Source organism: Diadema antillarum, unplaced genomic scaffold (genome assembly GCF_040938485.1).
Source record: "Diadema antillarum isolate AM-2024a unplaced genomic scaffold, OU_Dant_1.0 scf00000039, whole genome shotgun sequence".
NCBI lineage: Eukaryota > Metazoa > Echinodermata > Echinoidea > Diadematoida > Diadematidae > Diadema > Diadema antillarum.
In genome coordinates this window covers 545,386-565,091 of record NW_027270928.1, presented here as the reverse complement: position 1 = coordinate 565,091, position 19,706 = coordinate 545,386, and the positions used below count along the sequence as shown (strand labels likewise).

At 38.7% G+C, this 19,706-nt stretch overlaps 1 pseudogene; it reads right to left on the bottom strand.

Annotated features, from left to right (window-relative positions):
- Positions 1-4,810: 4,810 nt before the first annotated feature.
- Positions 4,811-12,277, bottom strand: LOC139711049 (uncharacterized; annotated as a pseudogene).
- Between the last annotated feature and the right edge of the window lie 7,429 nt (positions 12,278-19,706).

Genomic DNA, 19,706 nt, shown 5'->3' with positions numbered 1-19,706 from the left:
ACATCTTTTTTATCAGGAGTTTTGTTATATCAGATCTCTTTTTACCGAGTTTCCACTGTATAAACTACATGTAGATGTTTTATGAACACATTTTACCGCTTACACTAATATTGTGGGAAATGGTTGGTACAACCCTACTGAAACAACAAAGGACACTAAAAGATGGTAATGACTTGTTGAGGATGAATCATGTCCTTTAATCTTATGAGTGTTGCTGCTTCTAATTTTCCTTTAAAAGCACTGGTCTTGAATATATACGCCCTGAACAGTAATTGCTACACAAATATTATATGACTATACAATAACGTACGTACATGTAACTTGCATACTGTGTGTCAACTATTTACACACCTTTTTGAGCAATGTAAAATATAATGTAAGGCCCTCATGTTTTTTTTCTGACTGTAAATAACCAAACAATTAAATAACACAGAATAGTCAGACCATGTGTTCACAAAATATCCTCTTCGGGGTTTATAAATGCCTTATAACCATGCTGTTCGAGTGTTTTATTGCTTTCCATTAGCCATATTTATATTTTCAAGACCATACCTTTTAACCTCTATGACATTATATCAGTAAAACTAATTGAATTGCACAGTGTGGATAGACCATGTTACTGTAGCTACACAGCTAACTGTTGCTCAGCCATATCAGATATTTTCAAATCTTTGACCATCATCATATTAAATAAATCCTCGCTCTGATGGTAAAGTATGCAAAGAGTCTGTGTGAAATGATTCTTTATGTGTGTTTGCAAAGTTACCACATAAAAAATTATATCATTACTTCAACAATGGATGACTGGATCATTAGACTTTTTTGTATTTTAGATTATTCTTTTGATACTGAGACATTGGCATTATTAAATCATTAATTTCAAGATATCCTATTGACAACCCTTTCTATGGTTGAATTGTGCACAGTCATACATGTACATTAAAAACTACAGATACATAGGCCTCCGCCTTCTGCGAAAACACGTACCTGCACGTACATAGAGTTTGGCAGCCTATATGGTAATAAAACCTTCCTCTAAAACAACCAATATAACATTAACTATGGCAAACTGTTACAGCCAAAACCTTAGATAATAAACATCAACACATACCAAATACGCAACTAGAGTGCTGATTTTAAACAATGGTATGTGCAATCACCATAAGATCAAACCTACGAAACCTTTCAAAAAATACACATCATTCCAAAGCCTTATTACCAAATCGTATACATAAGGCACGTACCATTCTGCTTGAAACATGAAATATAAGACATTGGCATATAAATCATTAATTTTTCAAGATATCCTATTGACAACCCCTCCTATGGTTGAATTGTGCACAGTCATACATGTACATTAAAAAACTACAGATACATAGGCCTCCGCCTTCTGCGAAAAACACTGTACCTGCAGCGTACATAGAGTTGGCAGCCTATATGGTATATAAAACCTTCCTCTAAAACAACCAATATAACATTAACTATGGCAAACTGTTACAGCCAAAAACCTTAGATAAAAATATAAACATCAACACATACCAAATACGCAACTAGAGTGCTGATTTTAAACAATGGTATGTGCAATCACCATTAAGATCAAACCTACGAAACCTTTCGAAAAATACACATCATTCCAAAGCCTTTATTACCAAATCGTATACATAGGCACGTACCATTCTGCTTGAAACATGAAATATAAGACATTGGCATATAAATCATTAATTTTTTCAAGATATCCTATTGACAACCCCTCCTATGGTTTGAATTGTGGCACAGTCATTACATGTACATTAAAAACTACAGATACATAGGCCTCCGCCTTCTGCGAAAACACTGTACCTGGCACGTACATAGAGTTTGGCAGCCTATATGGTAATAAAACCTTCCTCTAAAAACAACCAATATAACATTAACTATGGCAAACTGTTACAGCCAAAACCTTAGATAAAAATATAAACATCAACACATACCAAATACGCAACTAGAGTGCTGATTTTAAACAATGGTATGTGCAATCACCATAAGATCAAACCTACGAAACCTTTCGAAAAAGTACACATCATTCCAAAGCCTTTATTACCAAATCGTATACATAGGCACGTACCATTCTGCTTGAAACATGAAAATATAAGACATTGGCATATAAATCAATTAATTTTTCAAGATATCCTATTGACAACCCCTCCTATTGGTTGAATTGTGCACAGTCATGCAGATGTACATTAAAAACTACAAGATACATAGGCCTTCGCCTTCTGCAGAAACATCTGTACCTGCACGTACATACAGATTGGGCAGCAAAATTATTCAACCCCTTGTCACATTTTGGGCATAAAATAGCACTACAAATTGTGCTGTAAAGTATAGAAATATTCATAACAAGACATCATAAAACGCAGGTGAATTGTATGTCGTATGCAGAGATGCCAACCATTACGTAATATGCATGAGGTCAAAATTAAAATAATAGCTCAACTGCTCAACTGTCTGAACAATAGTGAAAGATGGCGTAACAACAATGACCATACTAACATCAATGAACTGGTGATGAAAGCCTTGAATTCATATGGAAATACACATCATGCATATTCCGTAACGGTTGGCATCTCTGCATATGTAAGGGAAACATAATCTTTGTTTTCCACATGCTATCCAATTGAGATCTCATTCATGCGTGAAAAAAAATGATTATATTTTGCAAACTTATGTACATTTTCTTGGATTTGTGTGATTATTGGAGCGTTACTTGCAAGCCAGCCCTTGAATATAGGCTCATAAGTCATTTTCTTGAAAGCTGACATGATATTGTATAATTTGATGTCTAATTTCAAATATTTTGGTAGGTATTACTATATTTATAGACATTTTTCAAAGAAAAACTGTTTCATTTTTGTTGCCTCCCGTTGACTTTTGTACACAGATTATATTTTCATCAAAATTTTATTTTTTATTTCTTCATGAAAGAAATAGAAACAACTGCAAGATACTAGAATTGTGTATTAAATTAAAGGGTATTGTCACATCTCTCAGAAAACATACAAAATCATTTGTGATCATTGGTGTTTGCAAGTTACGCTTCAATAATCACACAAAGGTAAGAAAATATACATTATTTTACATAATGGATCATATTTCTTCATGCATGGGTGATCACAATTACATAACGGGTGGAAAGTAAAGGCAATACATTATCCTTTCTATTGATATACAATGTGATAGGTTTTATGATAACTGGAAAACTGTTTCTTAATTCCAACACAATTTATAGTGTTTGATAATGTATAAAACGTGAGGGGGTTGATTAATTTTGCTGCCAACTGTATGTGTTGCCAAGAACCTTGCCATCCCTAACAATTACACCAATACTGAAATAACCCCAAAATGTGTCATATCTATTGGTGTAAATTGACTTCTGTGACCTTTGATTTTTAGAATCTTGGATCAAAGAATAAAGTTTACTCAGTAATATATCATCTCTATGATACTTAAAGCAAAGTCCATATTCTGAGGTAGTACTTAGACCCAGTATAAAACTGTAAAACTTTTCATTAAAATGAGCATCTGATCTTTTAACTTTGATCCCTATATGGTAATAAAACCTTCCTCTAGAATAACCACTATAACATTAACTATGGCAAACTGTTACAGCCAAAACCTTAGATAAAAATATAAACATCAACACAAACCATAATACGCAACTAGAGTGCCGATTTAAACAATGGTATGTGCAATCACCATAAGATCAAACCTACGAAACCTTTCGAAAAATACACATCATTCCAAAGCCTTCTGTTACTAAATCGTATACATACCATTCCCCTTGAAACATGAAATATGAAACAATGGCATATAAATCAATAATATTTTCAAGATATCCTATTGACAACCCCTCCTATGGTTGAATTGTGCACAGTCATACATGTACATTAAAAACTACAGATACATAGGCCTCCGCCATCTGTGAAAACCACTGTACCTGCACAAACAATTATCTGTTGCCAACAAGCCTTGCCATTCCTAGCAATTACACCAATACTGAAATAGCCCCCAAACGTGTCATTTTTTTTTTTTTGGTGTAAATTGACTTTTGTGACCTTTGACTTTGAATCTTGGATCAAATAATAAAGTTTACCAGTAATTTATCATTCCATGATACTTAGATTAAAGTCCATTTCTGAGGTAATACTTAGACCCAAGTATAAACATGTAGATATTTTCATTAAAAATGAGCATTGATCTTTTAACTTCGACCCCTAAAATGGTAGTAAAACCTTCCTTTAAAAATAACCACTATAACATTAACTTTGGCAAACTGTTACAGTCAAAAACCCTCAACACAAACCAAATACACAACTAGAGCGCTGATCTTGAACAATGGTATGTTCAATCACCATAAGATGAAACCTACAAAGGCTTTGAAAAATACATATCATTCCAAAGCCTTTATTACCATATACATACGATTCTGCTTCTTTCTCAGGTCACACGTAAAATTATCAGTCCCCACTTCGTCTCCGAGCACAGAAGAGCTGTCAGATTACCGTGACAAACGGTAAAATAATTGTAACCATAACCCTAAAAAGGAGTCTGATATGAATATACCCTGTTTAATCAACAATGACCATGCAGTCTGATAAAAAAAGTCAATCATATTCAAACCTTATAAAACAAATATTACCCAGTGATAGGTTTTGTGAAACAATAAAAAGAGTATGTTCATTCAAGATTATGTGACTCTCTTCACATTCAACCTAGCAGTTTGTAATTCTGCACAACATTCTTGAGTATAGCTCCTTTCCTTGAAAAGTATTTAAAGAGCATCCATAACCCATAGACCACTATGTAGAATGTGATTAAACTCTCTGTCTAAACTCTACGTAGTTATCATAGGTGGATGGCAATTCTATCACGTTACCACAGAGTGTGGCCAATGGGCCTCCTCTGGAGACCATCCAAGGAACAGAATGTAACCCTGATATCTGAGTTAGAGAGAATATCTAATCCTGTACAGAACCTAAGAAATCTTCTCAGCATGCCTTGGTTTAGTGACCGCAAGTACTTCTTCAGGTACGTTGATACCGCCTGCTCATTGGGTGAGAGATCCCTTGAGAACTCCAACTTGTCAATCACTTTTTTCGATGTCGGATACAGTGAAGCTTATATATTTCACTTAAGCTTTCCTGGGTCAGCTCATTCTGAAGGTTTTGAAGGACTGGTCTCATGCAGTCAGCAATGTACATTGGCTTTTGGATGATTTCCTTATGGCCCAACTCTGAAAGGAGGCAGCTGAAGTTTTCGTTTGTTGGTACCTTTCGACAATCATAGCCACTCAGGATGTCAATGAGCTCTTCATTGTCTTCGGGGAAATTGCTAAGTGCTGATTTCACGACTTCCTTTTCTGATTCTGGGAGCAAACTTAGGAAGGCCTCCACCATGTCACCATTACAGAACGTGGATCCCCAGATTGCATTAACCATAAAGTCTTGTGCCAACCTGATGGGAAAGTACTTGTGGTCCAACCAGCCTTTTGTGATGATGCGTCCTAGTGCCTGCCATTCCTTCTCCCCATAATCATGTCTCAAGACAGGTATCCTTGAAGAGTCTCCACTTGTCATCTGTTCATACACCTCGTCCCAAAATTGGGTTATAGCATCCTTATATACTCCGTTACCCTGGCCCTTCTCTAGATCCCCATTTTGTAGAATCATATGGACAACAGTATTAGCCTTCAGTATGCTTTCGTCCGAAAAAGCATTCATCATATCTGTTATTAAACAACTTCTTCGAATGAGGAGAACTTCAAATTGTGTTTGGTTAGTTGGAAAGTCATTTGTCTGTTCTTCAACCAGCTCTACATATACAGTTGGCTCATCAGTAATGACTTCAGCCAATATCTGTTCAGCTGGCAATGAGTTAACTGGGTCCCTAATCGTGACATCGAGCTGTTCCTGCACCGGAGTAGAGTGCGATGGCCCAAATGAAATAGTTGGTGAGTCTGCAAGTTCCTTCAATCCCGAAAATAAGGTGCTGGACTTGGTGATGTCATCTTCCAGACAACATACAGATGAAGATGAAGAGTGGGTGCTTGTAGAATGTTCACCAGAATTTAGCGAAATTTCAGGCAAATCAGCTTCACTACTACTTGTATCATATCCATGATCCCTCACATGAACCGTCCTCCTCTTCTTGACCTTTGACTTGCCCTTTGACTTGCCCTTAGATTTGCCATGCTCCTGTACTTTGGACACTGTGCGCAGGTAAAACCTAAGGGTTGGCATTTTTGATCTGCTGTAGAGTTGTCCAACATCTCCTTCAAGAGGCTGCTGTCGAAAGTCCACCAAGGAGCATTCAAAGTTTTCTTTTTCCCCTTTAGCTGAAATGCCATCCGGGAAGAAGAGGTCTTCTACAATTTGTAGCAGTTCAGCAGGCTTGCATAGCTTAGACACAGACAGAGATCTGATGCCTCCTCCGTTCGTCTTACGTACCTGCCTGTATCTGCCTAACATATGATCAAAGTCCATCCATCCGACATCTATTCTTCTGTCCAATTTTTCAGCATTTTTGTTCCCTAGCATTTTATGAGCTCTCCCATAGGAACAACTTGCAGAGTCTTCATACCCACTACTATTTTCAGCAACCTCCCTATCTCTTTTCATCCCCAATTTCTGTCTAAGTTTACAAAGAAGCGAGTCTTTTTTGGAAGACTTTGATGAGCTGGTAGACACTTTCTGAGTGCTTTCTTCTGAAAATTTGCGCAGTGCTAGTCTATCCCCCAATAGTGGCACAAACTTCTTGAGCTCATCCTCATCCATCAATAGCAGAATGGAAGCATCAATCTGTAAATAACAAGAAGGTGAGAGAATACATATGAAAAAGAGTTAATTTTTTTTCAGCAAAAAAGAGCACAAGGCTAATTGAGGAAAGGCCAAAACGTAGAAGCATTCCATGTTAACCATGTGCAAAATGAACGTCACTGACAAAGGTGGGCAAGATTTGTCGAGTGCTGTCTTTTATATTTACTTGATTGCTGCATGTATACCGGTTAATAACTACACACTGTCTTAAGAAATGCATTCAAACTATGTATTCAAAGAAACATATTATAAAATTGAAACATCAAACCAGAAATGTCGCTAGGGCGACTGGTATGCCTCCGCAGTATCACATTTTTTCTCCCATAAGGTGCAGTACATACTGCCAATGTGAGACCACAAGTTAATGTAGTGGGCAAATAATCATTATCTGGTGATTATATGCCAAGTTTCAGGACAGTACACGGAGCCACTTTAAACATATGGAAAATGGGTGAAATTTGAGCATTTCACTAGACCTCTGAAATTTGACCTCTGGCCTAGTTCACTCAATATCTAATCAAGTGATTACCCTATCACACTTCATCATTTTGGACCAGGTTTGGGGAAATTTGTTCTTTCCAGTCTTAAGTTATTGCATTGACGGATAAATTTCATGATTTGACTTTGAACTTTGACCTTTGGCCATTAGCCGATTTCACCCAAAATCTAATCAAGTAATTGCCCCATCATAATTTATACTTGGACCAGGTTTGGTAAAAATCCAGCCAAAACTAGAGCACTCGGCCGGGGGACCCGATCGCGAGCACATGTATCCCCCGAACCCACCCCCCATACCCCATTTGGATGATTTTTTAGGCTAAACTGTTGAATAATGTGGCAACTGGGAACCAATGTTTGCACTTTGGGTATTTTTCAGTTGTTGTCACAGAATTTACCTTGTGCCACTACAGGTTATTAGTAGGAGTCTTCAAATACACTGGGTCGTGATCACTGTAGTAGGTGTGTAGTACCCCTGATTGCAGTACAACACAGTCTCTGGTGTATATGTGGTCTAGGAGCTGCTGCCGGACCCGCTTCCTACAAGGCGTCTTTGTTTTACCATAATACACCTTCATGCCAAATTTGAAGATGATCTAAGAAGAACTGCAGCCAGCAGAGCGCTCACAAGAAAATCTCTGCGGCGGACGCGGACGCGGCGGCGCAACGAGGCCAAATCCATATTGTCCTCATTTCTTCATAATGCACCATAATGCACCTTCTTGCCAAATTTGAAGAAAATCGGACAAGAAATGTGGCTGATAGAGCACATACAAGAAATGTGATCTGGCATCCAAGTCGGAACACTGAGGGCGCCCTCACCACAAACTGTTGTGTCCTACATGTTGAATGACCACCCATACACCTCCTTTACAAGTCTGAATAAAATCCATTGGGTAATAATCAAGTTATTGCATAAATAAGCACTTTTGCAAATTTTGACCTGAACAGGGTGACCTTTGTCCCTGTAAAAGCAGAACAGTGGGGGCAGCATTACCAATAGGTATAGGTGTGTAGAATTGACTATGACACATTTACATGTACATACCAAATTTGAAAAAAATCGGTCAAGAAACACAGTCAGGATCGCGCACACAAGCAGACCCTGAAATATTTACCTTTTGGTGTATAGAGACGGAACAAGCGAGGGCGCCACCACTAAAAACAATAGGTGTCTTCATTTCACCATAATGCACCTACATGCCAAATTTGAAGAAAATCGGACAAGAAATGTGGCTGATAGAACACACATAAGAAATGTGATATGGCATCCAAGTCGGAACACTGAGGGCGCCCTCACCACAAACTGTTGTGTCCTACATGTAGAATGACCACCCACACGCCTCCTTAGCAAGTCTAAATAAAATCCATTGAGTAATAATCAAGTTATTGCATAAATAAGCACTTTTCCAAATTCTGACCTGATCAGGGTGACCTTTGACCCTGTAAAAGGTAGAACAGTGGGGGCAGCATTACCAATAGGTATAGGGCTCACACCCGTAAATACAAGGGAATGCCCCAGGCCCCTTCACAAATTCGTACCAAAGATACCAAAATAAATGAAGAAAAAAATTGATTAAAAATCAATGATGTAGTTTGGCAAAAAACTGAATAGCTGTAGATATTGAGTATGAATTCCTCTACAAGTTGCATTTTGGTTGGAAGATGAAAGATTTTCTGGTGGAATTTGAGGGGACTATATTTCATTGGGTACGTGTACGGAAAATGGGTGATTTTTTGAGTGATAAGAACTCGTAGTCTGGCTTTGCGGACCCCTGGACAGAATTTGAACTGAATTATCCACCCTGAGAATTTGATGGATGAAAGGGTATATCTAACTTATCCAGGTTAGTGAAGCTGAAACACCTCATTTCTCCCAGCTGTTTTACAGAATTTTTTGAAATTTGATTTTTAACACACATCCCTATGGGGAAATATTTATGGGTGTGAGCCCTATAGAGGATGCATGCAATGCACACAAGTCTATGGGAAGTATTCATCCCATACAAATTCTGCTGGTTTATGTTGATCTATTGTGTCAGATCTCTTCCTCCCTCCCCCCTTCCCCTTCCTACCCCCCCCCCCCCCCCCCCACCTCTCTCCTCTACCCCCCCCCCCCCCCAACTCTGTTTGGCTACAATTTGTTTTCTTATGATGTTGTTGTTATATAGATAGATCTTTGTACATAGCAGGCATCAGTATCACACAACTTTGAATGACTGTGTTATTTTAATGTATTTCTTTGTTTGGCTACCACTGAAACAGGTCAAAATTCATAAAGTTAGTCTGTTTGACAAAACAGAGTCTTTTCAAGTATTTTGTAGGCAATAATGTGATGATGACACCCCCATAATCAAAGATTACTGCCTGCCTCTAGGTATTCATCTTATGAAGAACTGATCCACACTACAGTTTTATTTTTTTTTAAAAACCTCAAAAGGGCATGAGTTTCAAAAATGTCCCTTTGAGAAGCTTTATGACCCTTGAATGTGTAATTTCCCATATGATGTAGGTGCAAATCTCATCAAAAACACATTTATGATGTTTAAAAGTCAAATGAGAAATATGACCTCCACTATAGGGCTCACACCCGTAAATACAAGGGAATGCCCCAGGCCCCTTCACAAATTCGTACCAAAGATACCAAAATAAATGAAGAAAAAAATTGATTAAAAATCAATGATGTAGTTTGGCAAAAAACTGAATAGCTGTAGATATTGAGTATGAATTCCTCTACAAGTTGCATTTTGGTTGGAAGATGAAAGATTTTCTGGTGGAATTTGAGGGGACTATATTTCATTGGGTACGTGTACGGAAAATGGGTGATTTTTTGAGTGATAAGAACTCGTAGTCTGGCTTTGCGGACCCCTGGACAGAATTTGAACTGAATTATCCACCCTGAGAATTTGATGGATGAAAGGGTATATCTAACTTATCCAGGTTAGTGAAGCTGAAACACCTCATTTCTCCCAGCTGTTTTACAGAATTTTTTGAAATTTGATTTTTAACACACATCCCTATGGGGAAATATTTATGGGTGTGAGCCCTATAGGTGTGTAGACTTGACTATGACACATTTACATACCAAATTTGAAAAAAATCGGATAAGAAACATGGCCAGTATTGTGCACAAAAGCAGACCCTGAAAATTTTACCTTTTCATGTATAAAGACGGAACAAGCAAGGGCGCCACCACCAAAAACAATAGGCTTCTTTGTTTTACCATGATACACCTATATGCCAAATTTGAAGATGATCCGAAAAGAACTGCAGCCGGTAGAGCGCTCACAAGAAAATCTCTGCGGCGGAGACGGCGGCACAACGAGGCCAAATCCATAGTATCCTCCGAACTCTGTTCGGGGGATACAATTACTCAAGTTCTCACGTAAACGAATGTGGACGGATGTACGGACGGACGGACGGACGGACGGACAACCCGAAAACATAATGCCTCCGGCACCACTTCGTGGCGGAGGCATAAAAAGCTTTACCTTTATGCTTTACGATTTCCTTAGCTATACCACGGCTTGATATCAGCAGGCACCCGGAACACATGGGCGCCTAAAATTCAGGTCTGGGAGCCCAAAAGTGAACAATTTCAATACAGAGCCCAATACAAGGGGAGCCTGGGATGTCTGGACCTCTAACCAAAAGAGTTAGTGTGGAGCCCTGGCTATACAAATGCAAATGTTTCATGTTTATTTCATGGATAAGATATATCATACCACTCTCATAATAACTGCCCCTATACAAGCCTTAGGACACTATCCCCCCCCCCCCCCCCCCCCCCCCGGGGGGGGGGGGGGGGGGGGGGGGCACTTCCATTACAAGGCGGACACCATGCTCGTACAGAAAAGAACATAAAAGGGGTTGTGTTTCACAGATGATGTATGCGCATACAGTGAAAAGGATATCAAACTTGACAAAATCGGGGAAAAGGGTATACTTTTACAACAGCTAATTTACTTGTTTAGAGTGGGAAAAACCTGACAAAATTAATACTTGTTTGGGTATTCTGAGATGAAGTCTAATTACTTGTTTAGGGTCCATTTTGAAAGTTCATGTACGAGCATGGTGTCCAACTTGTAATGACAGTGCCCCCCCCCCCCCCAACTATTTCAAAAATTGATCTCACCTTTTCTTCTCTCATCCGTTCTATAACACTTCTGTCCATGCCTCTTTCCTCCATAAATGCACACAAATCCATCTTGATAAACCTACAATAAACAACAAAAAAGTGTTAATTAGACATTAATCTAATAATCATGGAGGTGCTTGTAAAAATTAGATGATTATACATGTAGGCCTATGTTGCCAAGTTATTCTACCAAATCACACAGAAATGTGTATTTCGAAATCAAAGTAATATATATGCGAAAGAATGAGATAAGGGAACTGACGTAGCGCTTAATTCCTTTCTTTATTTTATACAAGCTTTCGGCCCCTGGCCTTCATCGACTCTGTACAATCAAGAAATGACAAAAATAGACACCAAATGGATGATAAATGAACACAAACTAAGGTGAACAAGTGTTCTGTGGATGACAGCTGCTATGTCAAAAGAAATTAAGTTCAGATATAGATAAACACAATAATAAACACAAACTAAGGTGAACAAGTGTTGTGTGGATGACAGCTGTTATGTCAAGAGAAACTAAGTACAGATATGTCTATATAGCTATCTACATTGCTTGAGTGTACTTTGAGGACAAGTAACATTTTTTTTTTATAGCTAGAAGGTGGAATTTTCAGCTGGCTTGCCTCGCTTGCTCGCAAAATAAAAAAACGAAATATGGTTCATACTCTGAGTAAAGGTTCAAATCGCCTAAAGTTTTCATTCAAGTAATGAGGATGTACCTCTGTGGTATTGTTTGAAAACATTTTTTGTGGTTAACTGGCAGCAAAAAAACAGGTCCTACATCCCCCCCCCCCCCCGCTTATTTAGTCTATCCTTCATGTTGGAACCTCCCAAACCCTTTCCCTGCTCAGTCCTTTACTCCGTGGCCGAGGATATTCGGCATCACTCAACCCCCCATAATGAACTTTGCCTAAATGGTTAGGCCTATTCAACAGAGTGATAAGTTGCCTAAGTGGATATTAGCCAAAGTGGGTTTAGCTCAAATGTGAATTAGACATAAAGGTAATTAGAAACTTACAAGAGACCCGCGGGTCTAGCGCTCACCTGAGTATCGCAAGTTTACCTTTCACGCAGTCACTAATCTAAATTATTCACAGCTCTACTAAAATTTGACCAGGCATTCTCAAGTAGAAGATGAAAATGTACAATAAGGGCCCAAATTTTTTTAAGATTCCTTAATTTGGGGGATTGGGGCCCCCTGGGGCCCTCTGGGTGGGGCATGGTGCCCATTTTGATAAATTGAGATCCTGACCCCCTAGGGATGCTACCTGCCAAGTTTGACGAAATCCATCATGAGGTTTTCAGGAAGAAGATGAAAATGTACAATTCAGGCCCCCATTTGGACCTTCCCAACCCCCCCCCCCCCCCCCCTCGTCCCCAAAGAGGGGCACCCCTGGATCTGCTATGAACAAACTTGAAACTACAGTCATTAATGTACTCACTTATAGTATTATCTTAGCTCTATAACTTCTGATTCTACAGAAGATTTTTTTTAAAGATTCCTTCATTTTGGGGGTTTGGGCCCCCCTGGGGGCCCCTGGGTTGGGTATGGTGCCCATTTTAACAAATTGAGATCCTAACCGTTGGGATGCTACCTGCCAAGTTTGGTGAAAATTGGTCATGGGGTTCTCAAGAAGAAGATGAAAATGTACAATTTAGGCCCCATTAGGACCCCTCCCCACCCCCTCCCCTGGGTCCCAAGGGGGGGCACCCCTGATTCTGCCATGAACAAACTTGAAACTACAGTCATCAATGTACTAACTCATAGTATTAACTTAGCTCTATCACTTCTGGTTCTAGAGAAGAAGATTTTTACAGATTTCTTTAATTTGGGGGGTTTGGGCCCCTCTGGGGGCCCCCTGGGTGGGGCATGGTGCCCATTTTAAGAAATTAAGTTCCTAACCCCCTAGGGATGCTACCTGCCAAGTTTGATGAAAATCGGTCCTAGGGTTTTCAAGAAGAAGATGAAAATGTAAAAAGTTTACACACGACGGACGACGCACGACGGACGCCGGACGAAGGGCGATCGCAATAGTTCACTTTTAAGAGCCTTTGGCTCAGGTGAGCTAAAAATGAATAATAGACAGAATGATGATTAGACGAATCAAATATTAGACAAGCTGGTGACTAGACCAACTGGCAAACAGACTAAGTGGTGTTAGACTTGATTGAATGGACAGACCAATTAGACGTTAGACTGAATGGTCATTAGACCAAATGGTCATAGAGTTTAGACCAAATGGCCATTACACCAAATGTACTTTAGACTTTAGACTAACTGGTCAGTAGACTAATTGATAAGTAGCCTAAGTGGTTATCACTTAAGACAAAATGAAACTTTGCCTAAATGCAATTTACCCGTGATACATATACAAACTATTACTACGTTTGAAGACCATAATGTCAAACCCCATGCATAATATATTATTATTAGCTGCTCCATTCATTAACCCTTAATAATAATATAAGTCCTAGCACGTTTTAGCCGACCGGTTCTCAAAGACCAGACTTAAGCACCACATGCTTTGGCCTGGAAATATTGTGCCTAAGCCCCCATATTGACGATGGAAGCTAGATTTTTAAATGTTGACATTGTTTTGGAATTTCACTACTGAACTTAGATCACCGTCAGTGACTTTTTCTCTGTGTGTAATGCAGGCGCGCCGGAAGCAATTCTGGATTGGGGGGGGGGGGGGCAAACATCCCAGGGGGCTCCCTTTTTTGAAGGGGAGGGGGCTCAGTGGCATACACAGGGGGCGATACGACGCGTAAAAATTTTCAAAGAAATTTGAAAGCGAGGGAGCGAAGTGAATGAGCTGGTTACGAGCACTGGCATAAATTACACATATAATCTTTCATTTTGTGAGCAAGCAAAGGGAGCGAGCAAAAAAAATAACACATTTTTCTAAGTTACAGTGTACATTAATACAACATTTTCTTTCCAACTCTTCTCCTTTTTCTTCCTCTTCCTGTCCCCTCCCCCCCCCCCCGCTTCCGGCACCAATGATGTGATGTGTTGATTTGCATGTGTTTTTTGATACTTAAGTGCCCTTGCGTGTGAAAATGTGAAGTTATTATTTGCGGTCGAATGACGGGCACTTTATCCAGTTTGATGGAAATATCGCTAAAAAATCAAAGTTATTTTGTTGTTTTTGTTGCTGTTCCTATTCTCTTATCTCAAGTCAAGAGGAGCAACAAAACTGAGTGATCCATTTGCTGTTGTTGTTGTTGTTGCTTTTTTTTTAAAGAGTAGGCCTAATAAAACTCGTTTAGTAAGGTTTTAGGGATTTTGTTTTGCAGTTTAACTTAAGAATAAATGAAATAATATGCAGTTCCCAGACCCAGTGCGATCTGATAATTAACGTTTGCACAAAATAGCACTAGCAGCAGAGACCATCCAGAGTCATGAGACCCCCTACTGGCCCTAGGCGGCCCTATTCCATAAGGGGTGTCTTGCAATCGGACTAAGTTAGGTCTATATACAGTCAGCTTATAAACACACACACACACACACACACACACACACACACACACAAATCAATATAGAACTAGACCCTGGCCTAGACTAGGGTGATTTCATTCGGCGATAGTCTACAGTATAGATCTAAAAGTAATAGACCTAGACTCTAACTATTAGATTTACAGACTAACGTTAATAGACCCTAAACCACTTTCTATATCTGCTCCACTGAGACTAGATTCTACATCTGGCTTCGCCGTATTCTTCTCGAAGAGAGCTTAAAAATAAAATGTTCAAAGACTCATCCAACCTGACAGATTTTTTTCTGATTAGGTCCAGATGTAATGAAGTTAGACCCCAGCCTAGGTCTCTAGGTCTAATTTAGACTAGTCTATTTAGTCTAGTCTATTTAGATCTACATCTGAGTTGCTGTTACTAGTGTCACTGATAGTGTTAGACCCCAGTCCCCTATCTTGATTCTTATCTAATTCAGACGTAGACATAGACCCAACAGTTGTTAGATCTAGTCTAAATTCTAGAGCTACAGTCCTAGTTAGTCCCAATGTTAGTCCCCTAAAACTAAAGGCTAAAGTTTAGGGAACTAACTTTAGGACTAACGTAAAGTTTAGGGAACTAACGTTAGGACTAACTTCAGATCATCTAGGTCTAGAATCTAGACTAGATCGATCTAGGTCTATTTCTACGCCTGCATTAGATAAGAATTAAGATATATCAAACTTTAACTGTTAGTGTAAGATCGTGGTTTCTGTCACCACTCACGAGCGCGCACGTCTTCACTGTGTGCAAAGCGGTGGGAGTTAATCACCAGCAGCGACGAAATGAACGGTAATGAATGGAGTATGAAATGCGTGGTGAGAGAAACCACGATAATGCCAATATTATTGTTATCATTCAATCATTGATTAATTGGGGGGAGTAATCTTACACAATGAAAAGCAGGCATATCTACGATATGACAGACTACGAATCTTCCGATGATGTCCTACCCGAAACTCAGGGCAAGCTGTCCAGTCCAAGTTCTCACAAGACATGAGCTATGCCACGGGCATGCCCCTCGCCAGCTAAATGTGCGGGTGACGTGATCACAGCCACTATAAAACGCGCATGCAGCGCAGGGGAAGTGACAAAAGTAGGATCCGTAATCTGTTTTTACAGATTATAATCTGTTTAAACAGATTAGTAGAAATACTGTAATCTGTTATAACAGATTATAATCTGTTTAAACAAATTAGTTGAATTACTGTAATCTGTTTAAACAGATTAGTAGAAATACCGTAATCTGTTTAAACAGATTAGAAGAAATACCGTAATCTGTTATAACAGATTATAATCTGTTTGAACAGATTAGTTGAATTACTATAATCTGTTTAAACAGATTAGTAGAATTACCGTAATCTGTTATTACAGATTATAATCTGTTTAAACAGATTAGAAGAAATACCGTAATCTGTTTAAACAGATTAGTAGAAATACCGTAATCTGTTATAACAGATTAGTTGAAGTAATGTAATCTGTTTAAACAGATTAGAAGAAATACCGTAATCTGTTTAAACAGATTAGTAGAAATACCGTAATCTGTTATAACAGATTATAATCTGTTTAAACAGATTAGAAGAAATACCGTAATCTGTTTAAACAGATTAGTAGAAATACCGTAATCTGTTATAACAGATTATAATCTGTTTAAACAGATTAGTTGAAATAATGTAATCTGTTTAAACAGATTAGAAGAAATACCGTAATCTGTTTAAACAGATTAGTAGAAATACCGTAATCTGTTATAACAGATTATAATCTGTTTAAACAGATTAGAAGAAATACCGTAATCTGTTTAAACAGATTAGTAGAAATACCGTAATCTGTTATAACAGATTATAATCTGTTTAAACAGATTAGTTGAAGTAATGTAATCTGTTTAAACAGATTAGAAGAAATGCCGTAATCTGTTTAAACAGATTAGTAGAAATACCGTAATCTGTTATAACAGATTATAATCTGTTTAAACAGATTAGTTGAAGTAATGTAATCTGTTTAAACAGATTAGTAGAAATACCGTAATCTGTTATTACAGATTATAATCTGTTTAAACAGATTAGTAGAAATAGTAGTTTTTTTTTCTCCTTGGCACTAATGGTCTTTCGTACTTTCCCACTCTGTTCCTCATGTATTAAAGGAAGCGATAATGCTGTCAACGAGTCTGCTAGTTCTGGTCTCGCCTACCGTATCAATCGTTTTACATATTACAACGTTCGTAGCGAACTGACGTTCGCTCCAACCGCAGCTGACAATGGGGGCATACTTCAGTGTCATCTCATCGGCAGTGAACGGTCCCGAACCTTGGAAGTTCAGCGTAAGTAATTTAATTTAATTCAATATCTGATCTACATTGTACTAGGATCTGCGCGGAAGTCCAAATGATATCATGTTTTTTCGGTTCTCTCGGAGTATTGTTGAAAGCTATGCAGGTTTGCCAGGCATGCGATGATTATGACATTACATAACTTTCCTGAGAAGATAATAATATGCATATGATGCAATTATTAAGAATGTCCTTGATCCCAGAAATGTTAAGTAGCAAGCCCTCCCCCCCCCCCAAAAAAAAAAAATACCTATGGTTATTTTTATGATGTAAAATTAAAGATTGTTGGTGTTCAGAACGAACTTGCTGCAATTTAGTGCAGGACACACGAGGCGCCAAAATTATATTACCTGTTCGTTAGGCAACATGCATGGAAGCTTTGTCGATTTTTGGGAAATGATTGTTCGTGTCTATGGCTGCGTTTATGAACTTTCCCCTGTTTAGACGGCTTTCAAAAGCCTTTTCCATAGCCCTTTCCAAAGCCCTTTCCAAAGCCCTTTCCAAAGCCCTGTACAATTACACTATTAATGTGACGCTTGCTTTCTAAGAAGGGACGGCGAAAAGCAATTACATGTACCATCATAAAGACATATCTTCCTTTGAGAGTGACGAGTCATGATGCAATGCCACATGAATCAATTGTCTTCCTATCTGTGAGGCAGCTCCAGTTTAGCACATACTTCAAACATTTCTTAGTGGCGGCATGAGACTTTGGCTGCGTTTATCAACTTTCTCCTGTTTAAACGGCTTTCAAAAGCTCTTTCCAAAACCCTTTCCAAAGCCCTTTCCAAAGCCCTTTAGAAACGGCTTCCAAAATAGTTTCGTTTATCAACTCTCTTCGCGAACACGATAACTGGAATGTCACTGCACAGCTGCATTGCGCAATTCGACCCGAGGAGAAGAGGTCACATAAGGCGCGCATCGTTCGTAACTGCAGTACAATACTACAAAGCCGTTTCAAAACACCTTTGCGTTTATCAACTTCAAAAGGCTTTTACAAACAGGTTTCTGAAAACCTGTTTAGGAAACCTGTTTGGAAAGCCACAAATTTGCGGCTTTCGAAAAGGCTTTCCGAAAGGGCTTTCAAAACAGCTTTGCGTTTATCAACTCGTAAAAATTCCTTGAAAGCTGTTTGGAAAACCTGTTTCTGCCGAGAAAAGGAGAGTTGATAAACGCACCCTTTCGAAAAGGATTTCCGAAAGGGCTTTCAAAACAGCTTTGCGTTTATCAGCTCGTAAAAAATCCTTGAAAGCTGTTTGGAAAACCTGTTTCTGCCGAGAAAAAGAGAGTTGATAAACGCACCCTTTCGAAAAGGCTTTCCGAAAGGGCTTTCAAAACAGCTTTGCGTTTATCAGCCCGTAAAAATTCCTTGAAAGCTGTTTGGAAAACCTGTTTCTGCCGAGAAAAGGAGTTGATAAACGCACCCTATGATGAGCAGATTTTACGTACATGCTTTAAAAGCTATATCAATACTTGCCGATGACAATTTAATGGATAATTTCAGGATTAACTTTAAAAAGCAGATAACATTGGATCATACTTTTTGATTATTCAATGTACTGAATTCTATCAACATCGTTGAATGAAATATGAGGATGAATTTTATCATCCGTCTACCTCTAACTCTCGTCGTCTCGACAGACCGTCCAGCGGACAATATCATCTTGATCAAGATCGTTGACAACGAGGACGGACAAGAAATTAATGGCCTCAGGATCACATGTGACGTCGACCCACGTGACCAACCATTTCCACCAGTGGGAATATACGAGATTGCAGTGAATGACGTCATCGAGTCAGCTTCAAGCTCCCCTTCCTTGATCCTTGAGTCCATTCCGAGTGAATGCGTTGAAATCTCCTGCACCGGTATCAACGACATCGGAAGGACGAACGCTACAAAGATTTACTGTCCAAGACGCAACCGTAAGACAATAAAACGTTCCATGATATCGTAATTTTTAAATCCCAAAGCTTTTGTGATTAGTACAAGGAAAAATCAATTTCACTTCATTATTATACGTTTTTCTCTCCAAATGCAATTGACATGAAGCCATTTTTTTTTTTTAATGTAAGGATTGACAATATACCAAACTCGTTAGTACTAGCTTTATTGCTGGTAATTGCACGTTGATCCGCTAGTATTATATACTAGTAGTCTGTACATTACTTGTGTCCATTCATGCAAGTGCTAATGACTATGATTAAAGAAATCCAGGCAAGTAGGCTTATGGGTCTTATCACTATAAGATTTTTATATTAATATCTTTCTTCATACCCCGAACTAGTCTGTTTTCAATTGACAGTAGCAAATTTGTTCACGTGAACACAAGGGCCATGGTTGTAGAGTAGGTTGTTGTACTTGATTTTTATACAAGG